This window comes from Oncorhynchus gorbuscha, unplaced genomic scaffold, assembly GCF_021184085.1.
Source record: "Oncorhynchus gorbuscha isolate QuinsamMale2020 ecotype Even-year unplaced genomic scaffold, OgorEven_v1.0 Un_scaffold_1054, whole genome shotgun sequence".
Classification (NCBI taxonomy): domain Eukaryota; kingdom Metazoa; phylum Chordata; class Actinopteri; order Salmoniformes; family Salmonidae; genus Oncorhynchus; species Oncorhynchus gorbuscha.
Window position 1 is genome coordinate 89545 of NW_025745954.1, and position 10359 is coordinate 99903.

The 10359-nt window shown below is 43.3% G+C and overlaps 1 protein-coding gene across 3 annotated transcripts in view; it reads right to left on the reverse strand.

Annotated features, from left to right (window-relative positions):
- Window positions 1-8625, reverse strand: part of LOC124021112 (mitogen-activated protein kinase 6-like) — a 36379-nt gene extending 27754 nt beyond the window's left edge. The window contains exon 1 of one of the 3 annotated variants that reach the window (XM_046336439.1): window positions 8347-8625. The gene's annotated coding sequence lies outside the window, so the exon portion shown is untranslated. Of the gene's footprint in view, window positions 1-4169; window positions 4327-5059; window positions 5695-8346 lie in introns of those variants that run through there. The other 2 variants (XM_046336440.1, XM_046336438.1) reach the window with 2 other exon arrangements.
- Between the last annotated feature and the right edge of the window lie 1734 nt (window positions 8626-10359).

A 10359-nucleotide genomic window follows, 5' to 3' on the forward strand; every position in this document is an offset into this window, starting at 1 on the left:
ATATGCAAATTTTCCCGCTGGAGCGGCAGGGTAGCCTAGTGGTTAGAGTGTTGGACTAGTAACCGAAAGGTTGCGAGTTCAAACCCCGAGCTGACAAGGTACAAATCTGTCGTTCTGCCCCTGAACAGGCAGTTAACCCACTGTTCCCAGGCCGTCATTGAAAATAAGAATATGTTTTTAACTGACTTGCCTGGTAAAATTAAAATTAAAAAATTGACATGTACATGATGATTCACACTTTACGAACAGAGTTGAAATATCTAGCCAACATTTTTTTATTGAATTACATTGGTTGTTATTAACGTCGGCCGATTTGACACTTTGGCTTTGGTTTAAAGGCAAATACAAATGCATACTAGTTGTAGTCATGGCTCCTGCTCGAGACGACACATTCTGGGTGATTTGAAACAACGTCAATATCTTACTGGCTTCTCTAGCGAGCTCTCATTGGCCATTGATAATCACCGTTCTCAGTCAAAACTTGTCGTTGCACATCTCGCACTACAAGAGCGTTGCAGAGTTCGTGCCGTTAAAATCAAACGTTTGAAAATATTGGGATGTCTAGGACTGCTCAAAGGTTGGATTGGAAAACCACAGATTGCGTCTCTGACCCGCTCTCATTAAACGAGCGTTGGTGACAGCCGCGCGCCTCAAGTAGGCAACGACATGGGGATTTCATATCCGATCTCAAAAACTAGTCTGGGACAACAACGTGGTGTCAGAGTATTTCACATTAATTCTGTACGCAAATCCGAGACACTCCACTTAGTATGATATGCATTAATTTGTGGATGTCCATCATACATTTCATATGATATGTTACAAATTGCAATTAGTACAATGTTACGAATTGCAATTCGTACAATATATGTTACAAATTTGCTAAAAATATGGATATTCCAATTTGTTTTGATCATTTTTTGCTAAGTGGCTAACGTTAGCTTTAGGGGAAAGGTTAGCTAACATGCTAAGTGGTTGCAAAATAGCTATAAAAAAAGTAGTAAGTAGTTGCAAAGTCCGAATTAGCTCAAATGCAACCTTTGGGTTGTTATAAGTTTGCGTTATACACTCACCCAACCACGCTCCTTTAAATTTATGCCATAAGTAACCTATCTTATGTAAGTAACAATACCAAACGTAACACATCATACTAATTTGAGTGTCCCGGATTTACTTTTACGTCTAATCGATGAGACCAGTCTGGGGACTGCTAAATCGGGGGAAAAATAATGTAGTGTACAGTCGTGGCCAAAGGTTTGGAGAATGACACAAATATTAATTTTCACCAAGTCTGCTGCCTCAGTTTGTATGATGGCAATTTGCATATACTCCAGAATGTTATGAAGAGTGATCAGATGAATTGCAATTATTTGCAAAGTCCCTCTTTGCCATGCAAATTAACTGAATCCCCCAAAAACATTTCCACTGCATTTCAGCCCTGCCACAAAAGGACCAGCTGACATCATGTCAGTGATTCTCTTGTTGACACAGGTGTGAGTGTTGACGAGGACAAGGCTGGAGATCACTCTCATGCTGTTTGAGTTCGAATAACAGACTGGAAGCTTCAAAAGGAGGGTGGTGCTTGGAATCATTGTTCTTCCTCTGTCAACCATGGTTACCTGCAAGGAAACACGTGCCCTCATCATTGCTTTACATATAAGGGCTTCACAGGCAAGGATATTGCTGCCAGTAAGATTGGATCATCAAGAACTTCAAGGAGAGTGGTTCAATTGTTGTGAAGAAGGCTTCAGGGCACCCAAGAAAGCCCAGCCAGCACCAGGAATGTCTCCTAAAGTTGATTCAGCTGCGGGATCAGCTTGCTCAGGAATGGCAGCAGGCAGGTGTGATTGCATCTGCACGCACAGTGAGGCAAAGACTTTTGGAAGATGGCCTGGCGTCAAGAAGGGCAGCAAAGAAGCCACTTCTCTCCAGGAAAAACATAAGGGACAGACTGATATTCTGCAAAAGGTACAGGGATTGGACTGCTGAGGACTGGGGTAAAGTCATTTTCTCTGATGAATCCCCTTTCCGATTGTTTGGGGCATCCGGAAAAAAGCTTGTCCGGAGAAGACAAGGTGAGCGCTACCATCAGTCCCTGTGTCATGCCAACAGTAAAGCATCCTGAGACCATTCATGTGTGGGGTTGCTTCTCAGCCAAGGGAGTGGGCTCACTCACAGCCATGGATAAAGAATGGTACCAACACATCCTCCGAGAGTAACTTCTCCCAACCATCCAGGAACAGTTTGGTGACGAACAATGCCTTTTCCAGCATGATGGAGCACCTTGCCATAAGGCAAAAGTGATAACTAAGTGGCTCGGGGAACAAAACACCAATATTTGGGGTCCATGGCCAGGAAACTCCCCAGACCTTAATCCCATTGAGAACTTGTGGTCAATCCTCAAGAGGCGGGTGGACAAACAAAACCCCACAAATTCTGACAAACTCCAAGTATTGATTATGCAAGAATGGGCTGCCATCAGTCAGGATGTGGCCCAGAAGTGAATTGACAGCATGCCAGGGAGGATTGCAGAGATCTTGAAAAAAAAGGGTCAACACTACAAATATTGACTCTTTGCATCAACTTCGTGTAATTGTCAATAAAAGCCTTTGACACTTATGAAATGCTTGTAATTATACTTCAGTATTCCATAGTAACATCTGACAAAAATATCTAAAGACACTGAAGCAGCAAACTTTGTGTAAATTAATATTTGTGTCATTCTCAAAACTTTTGGCCACAAATGTACACCTGGCTTAAATGTGGATGGACTGGACCTCCGACCTCACATAAAATGCCAGTTTTTATAAAAATACCTCTTTGAGCACCCAACGAATAGTGTTACCCAGGCCAAACCCAGATGACGCTGGGCCAATTGTGCGCCGCTCTATGGTACTCCCAATCATGGCCGGATGTGATGCAGCCTGGTTTCGAACCAGGTACTGCAGTGTCTCAGCGAGCTGCTCCCTACGTCACTCTTAGACCACTGCGTCACTCGGGATTTAGTGACTTCCGTGTTTGTGTGCCCTGCCTGGCTAAACGCAGCTGCTCCTCTCCTGCTCCACTGAGGCAGCGCCACTCTAGCCTTTTGGTCCTCACCCCTCTGCTGCAGCAAGTGAAGTTAATTTATTAAATCGGCTCCTTGTCAAATGACACCACAGCTGTCTATAAGGCATAAACAATAATAACAAGTTAAAAAACAAAGTGTACTATTATTGTGTCAAAAAAGTACTTGCTGTCTTTTTTAATGTGCATTTTAATGATTTAATGTCTCATTGCATGAGAGGACTGAGAGACAGCATAAACGTAAAAACAAATCGCTTTTGTCATCTAGGGACAAATAGACAAAAGCTACTTTTTTTCCTTAAAAAAAATACAATAAATAAATGTTAAGCGCCGCTCAACTCCGTAGTAAATCGTGGAGTTGAGTCGGCTGGTAAACTCGCTACTGTAGCATCATTCGCTAACTAGCGACACACTTTCTATCCAAAACGGAACCAGAAAAACACTCCGAAATGTTTAAATGTCAATAACATGGCGAGAGCAGCTTGCCAACAAAACATACTCGCCGTATTACCGACTATAGGTTATTTTGTGTGAAGATAACCACGTTATTACGATGAACTTTCTCCAGATAGCCACTGCTAGCCAAGTTAACCATGTGATCCCCCCCCCCATTAAAGTCGTGAACCTCCGACTCCGGTGATAATTCGGGGAACCGACCCCCTAGTTGACTGTTCGCATTATCCTAACCTTACAGGGAGAAAATTAAATATCGTTGATATTCAGCCGAAGGCTTCTTCCATTATAACGTTATCGATATAAACGTTTTATCCACATATTTGGTTAATAAAGAGAGATAAATGTCCAACAATCCCCGTGACATGAACAAAGGCGCCCTGTTGTTGGCCAGAGGGTCTTGAGTGGAGCTGGTTAAGCGCACAAGGCCGTCGCTAGTCAGCTTTATTCGGCTCCGTGGTCGTCCCTCTGAGCCATACAACATCAGATCCTGCTCCCCTCCTAACACAAAGCCGACGTCGAAAACCCGACGACGAAAATGTCACATAAACCTGCCGTTTAAAAACATAATACGACCTTCCCACATAACAATACACTTATCCAACCAAACAAAAAACAACAACAACAAAAAAGAGTATTGAATCACTTACTGTTCTCGTCCGTTTCATTTGATATAGCGATGATTTTTCAAAGCGATATAAGGTCGGGCTGCGCTAAGTCCGCGCCGCGCTGCGAGTCTGTTACCATCGCCATTCAGACTGGCTGCCCGCGTCAGCGTCCGCGTCATTCAACAGACGTGGAGAACGGAGACGATGGGGAATCGGGCGGTAAATTCAAAATATCGGAATAAAAAACAAATATTTAGGGAGATTCTATCTTCTAATGTTTGTTTGATGTTATTTTACTGACTGTGTTTTTTTGTTATGTTTTTTTTTTAATATAGTCTTAGTGTCCGAATACACTTATTTTACGCTGTGGGCCCTGAAGTTATTGACAGCCAGCCAGGCAGAATCTTATCCTAAATAGATAGCCCCAATACAAAGGAAAAACACTAACAGGCCGCCATCACTATTGAATGGAGGATCAAAGCAGCCTGGGGAAACCTCAAAAACAGTTCAACATTAAGTAACAGTCATTAAAACACTTAAAAAACCATTAACATCCATTAACAACAGTTAACACCAATTCATTATTCAACTGATGATAGTTAGGATTATGTTCATTCAGAAGGTCATTGTTTTTAGACGTAGGTCTAAAATTGACAACCTGTCATGTTCAGCCTATAGGCCTATATAAAGCCTATAGCCTAATTGACAATCATATTGAGCCTATATATATATATATATAAAGCCTATATCTTATATTTATAGTAAACACAGAGACTATGCGGTTGAGTCTGACTGCTCAATGAAATACCGATGTATTAAACTTAAAGTAAAACACAGATCGATAGGCGGTATAAGCTTATCTTCACATCAAATTCAATCAATCATTTAATCATGACCTATAGTTTTCTGTATTTCTCTCGCGTGTATTTTACCTGTTATTGACTGGGCACAGGTGTAGTCAGTGCCTGTTACGTTTGGACCATATGTCACACACAGTTGCTGAGACGGAGGATTATATTTGTATTTTCAAAATAAATATTCAAAACCAACACTGAAGAGAGATACTAATATTTGTGTCAACTTCCAAGCAAGTCAGTCAGACAAGACAGACACACTTGTTTTGGAAATTCTTCTGCTTGCGAAGGACTGCGGAGGTCCTGCCGTTGTTTTTCATCCTTCAGCAGCAATGCAGTGTTTTCTGAGTTTGGCCTAAATGCTATTTTCAGATTATGGTACACAGTACTGGGTTATTAGCCGCGTTAGAGGTAAAAGTCCCTCGGAAAGGTTACTGGTGCTGCACGAGGATTTAGATAGTCCATCTGTCATGATGCGCAGGGCTTGTCGCCTTTTTCTGCTTGTTTTTTTTTATCTTCTTTTTTTTCCCCGACTGGCGGTATGTGGAATCTCTCGCACTGCGATCTACCTACATCCTTCCGAAAATAATATTCCGAATAAAGGAATAAAAATCACACAGAAATAAAACAGAATAGCCAAAATATTCGGATCCAGAGATATTCCGATAGATTCTGCAGGTCTGGGGTCCTTGTCTGCTATGCAGAAGCTTCACCAGTCAGTCTGTGAGCCAGTGTGATGTAACAACATCAGCATAGGCAGCACCAGAGCAGGGGAGAGCGGAGGGGAAGGAGGATATGTGGGATATGTTGATGAATGAACGAGCAACAGAATCGGCCAGTTTAATGAGAGGACCGGAAGAGGCCGGACGCGGAAGCAGCAGGAGCAATATGGTAGGTTGCTCCCATCAACTGCAGTGTCCATCAGCAGGGCCAGCAGACCATGTGAAGAGCCGTGTGGCTGAGAATGCTGCAGAACGTTACCTGACCCAGCCTGGGATGATGATGTCGACTAGTGGGATGGAGAGACTGGAGGGATGCCAGTCTATTATGCAACAGACATGGTGAGGTGAGCATTTTGAGACCATGTCCAAGGAGCAGGCTACAGATCAGCTTCTCTATGACAGTTCCATATGAAGGTGTAAAGGAAAGTAGCTGAATGGAATTCTGACCAATGGTACAAATTGCCTACGTTCACACATAAATCAATAACTATGACATAGATCAATAACTACAGTAATATATAGATTAATCACGACAGTAATATATAGATGAATCACGACAGTAATATATAGATGAATCACGACAGTAATATATAGATCAATCACTATGGTAATATATAGATCAATCACTATAGTAATATATAGACCAATGACTACAGTAATATATAGACCAATAACTACAGTAATATATAGATCAATAACTACAGTAATATATAGCTCAATAACTACAGTAATATATAGACCAATCACTACAGTGATATATAGACCAATCACTACAGTAATATATAGACCAATCACTACAGTAATATATAGATCAATCACTACAGTAAGACATAGATCAATACCTGTGGTATAGATCAATACCTGTGGTCTAAGGCACTGCATCTCAGTGCAAGAGGTATCACTACAGTCCCTGGTTCGATTCCAGACTGTATCACATCCAGCTGTGATTGGGAGTCCCATAGGGCGACGCACAATTGGCCCGGCTTCGTCTGGGTTTTGGCGGGGTACACTTTACCCCCCCCCCAAGGTTAGTCTACAGTATAATTTGTTGAGTCCCTTAGACTCCCCCTCAAAGAACATTCATATTGTATATTCATTATGTCAACCTGCTGAGGGGAGCTGAAGTAATAGGATATCCATCACACTGGCTTATGTAACTAATGTACCTAATGTAACTAATGTAACTAATGTTGATCTGTTGAAACTGAAGCCGTAGCACTATACAGATGGTCAGTATGTATCACCATACAGATGGTGTATGAGGTAGCACCATAGAGATGGTCAGTATGAAGTAGCACCATACAGATGGTCAGTATGAAGTAGCACCATACAGATGGTCAGTATGAAGTAGCACCATACAGATGGTCAGTATGAAGTATCACCATACAGATGGTCAGTATGAAGTATCACCACACAGATGGTCAGTATGAAGTAGCACCATACAGATGGTCAGTATGAAGTAGCACCATACAGATGGTCAGTATGAAGTAGCACCACACAGATGGTCAGTATGAAGTAGCACCATACAGATGGTCAGTATGAAGTAGAACCATACAGATGGTCAGTATGAAGTATCACCACACAGATGGTCAGTATGAAGTATCACCATACAGATGGTCAGTATGAAGTAGCACCATACAGATGGTCAGTATGAAGTAGCACCACACAGATGGTCAGTATGAAGTAGCACCACACAGATGGTCAGTATGAAGTAGCACCATACAGATGGTCAGTATGAAGTAGCACCACACAGATGGTCAGTATGAAGTAGCACCATACAGATGGTCAGTATGAAGTATCACCACACAGATGGTCAGTATGAAGTAGCACCACACAGATGGTCAGTATGAAGTATCACCATACAGATGGTCAGTATGAATAGCACCATAGATAGTGGGAGCTGGATTTGACAAAACAAAGCTGTCGTGACTTTGATATCACATTTAAACTCGATCCTAATGCACACAGGGACAACACACCTGTGTCTACACTGTTACCACAGAACCACTTTATATGGGTGTGCTGTGCTTTACGGGCTGAGACATCCCTGTCTGAGTCCCGGGATGCATTACAAATAGCACCCTAGGGCATAGGGGTCTATTTGGGACTTCATTCCCGTGTTAGTTCATCTGCACAGAACGTTCTCTGTCCTCAGAGTGTGAAGAGTGGTTTCTGACTGCCGTGTCTCCAAGGAGACGTGAAAATTCTGTTTACACCCGTCTGTCACGTTATATGCGGCTGTGATGATGACAGCGGGCATAATCACAAAGGAAGCTCATCACAAGCCTGCCTGCATATGCCTGTCTTTCTGAGTGCCTGCTTGTCTGCCTGTCTGTCTTTCTGCCTGCCTCAGCCTCAACTCATGCTTCCAGCTCACCATATCTCACCACAGAGAGTGAAAAGAAGAGACATACAGAGATCTCTAGCGCTCGTTGTTCATCTACAATCGTCAAAAACTAAATTGCTATTCGGCTGAAACAGACAGTCACAGGATCTTGCCCAGCCAACAAACCTGTCATGTCTCTTAGACTCTCCTATATGCCCATAGAACACTTCAACCAGAGTCCCTCCGCACTTATACTGTTCTTCTGCCTTGTTCAACTTAGTCTGTAACTTGATATTACAGCCGTCTATCTCTCTTACCATGGTTGAAATCCTCCTGGAGTGTCAGGAACGCCATGGTACAGAACAGCAGTTAATCCATACAGTTATGCACTAAAGAAAGAGACCAATATCCAACTGTCCAACACGGCTTGTCCCACAGTCCACAGGGCTTTACAGTAGCCCCTCAGCAGCCAGGCAAAGGGAAGTAGACAGTTGCCAGACAGACAGTCCACTAGTAGCCTGTGGAGTGATACAGTACTGGTGTAGAAATAGATTGTCACAGTCTTGGTGATATGTTGTGTTGCTCCATGTGAGTCAGTCTGGGTTGGGAGGTGGAGCTCCATGAAGAGTACATGTAGGCTGAACATGGAGGAGAGAGAGAGAGAGAGAGAGAGAGAGAGAGAGAGAGAGAGGGAGAGAGCAGAGCGGGGAGGGAGGGAGGGGGAGCAGAGGGGGGATGGGGGAGGAAGGGGGAGAGAGGGAGTGAGGGGGAGGAAGGAAGGAGCGAATGAGAGAAAAGAGAGGGAGGGAGACAGGGGGGAAGGGGAGAGAGAAAAGAGAGGGATGGAGGGACATTAAGAGAGAGGAGGAGAGAGGGAGAGTGGGGGAGGAGTCTAAGCTGAATATGGTTAGATCTGTCACTGTCACAATGTCTGTTAGGCCACTGCCTGTTAGATACTCTCTCTCCCTCTTTCTCTCTCTCTCTCTCTCTCTCTCTCTCTCTCTCTCCTCTCTCTGTCTCTCTCCTGTCTCTCTCCTCTCTCTGTCTCTCTCTCTCTCTCCCTCCATCTCTCTCTCTCCCTCCAGCTCTCTCCCTCCCTCCCTCTGTCCTGTCTCGTCCCTGCATCTCTCTCTCCCTCCCTCCCTCCCTCTCCCTCCCTCCCTCTCTCTCTCTCTCTCTCTCTCTCTCTCTCTCTCTCTCTCTCTCTCTCTCTCTCTCTCTCTCTCTCTCTCTCTCCCTGCATCTCTCTCTCTCTCTGTCTCTCTCTCTTCTCTCTCTCTCTCTCTCTCTGTCTCTCTGTCTATCTGTCTGTCTGTCTCTCCATCTCTCTCTCCGTCTCTCTCTCTCTCTCTCTCTCTCTCTCCTCTCTCTCTCTCTCTCTCTCTCTCTCTCTCTCTCTCTCTCTCTCTCTCTCTCTCTCTCTCTCTGCTGCTTCCTGACGACATAGAGTTTATGACTTCTTATCTTCATGTGTTTGTTTCCTTAATACTCTTATTTTGCAAAAGGCAGTGCAGAGATGCTTTTATCATGTGGTAACTGTTGTGGTACATATATATTACCAGTCACAAGGTTGGACACACCTAATGCCAAGAGTGTGCAAAGCTGTCAACATATGAAATATATTTGATTTGTTTACCACTTTTTTGGTGTTTACATGATTCCATATGTGTTATTTCATAGTGTTGATGTCTTCACTATTATTTACAATGTAGAAAATAGTACAAATAAAGTGGTTGGATGTTACGGTGTCCAAACTTTTGACTGGTAAGTGTTTGTGTTGGTTTGGTGTTACAGGGTAGAATGGATGATGGTAGTGGTGTGGTGTTACAGGGTAGTAATATGATGGTAGTGGTGTGGTGTTACAGGGTAGTAATATGATGGTAGTGGTGTGGTGTTACAGGGTAGTAATATGATGGTAGTGGTGTGGTGTTACAGGGTAGTAATATGATGGTAGTGGTGTGGTGTTACAGGGTAGTAATATGATGGTAGTGGTGTGGTGGTGTGGTGTTACAGGGTAGTAATATGATGGTAGTGGTGTGGTGTTACAGGTTAGTAATATGATGGTAGTGGTGTGGTGTTACAGGGTAGTGATATGATGGTAGTGGTGTGATGTTTCAGGGTAGTAATATGATGGTAGTGGTGTGTTGGTGTGGTGTTACAGGGTAGTAATATGATGGTAGTGGTGTGGTGTTACAGGGTAGTAATATGATGGTAGTGGTGTGGTGTTACAGGGTAGTGATATGATGGTAGTGGTGTGGTGTTACAGGGTAGTAATATGATGGTAGTGGTGTGGTGTTACAGGGTAGTAATATGATGGTAGTGGTGTGGTG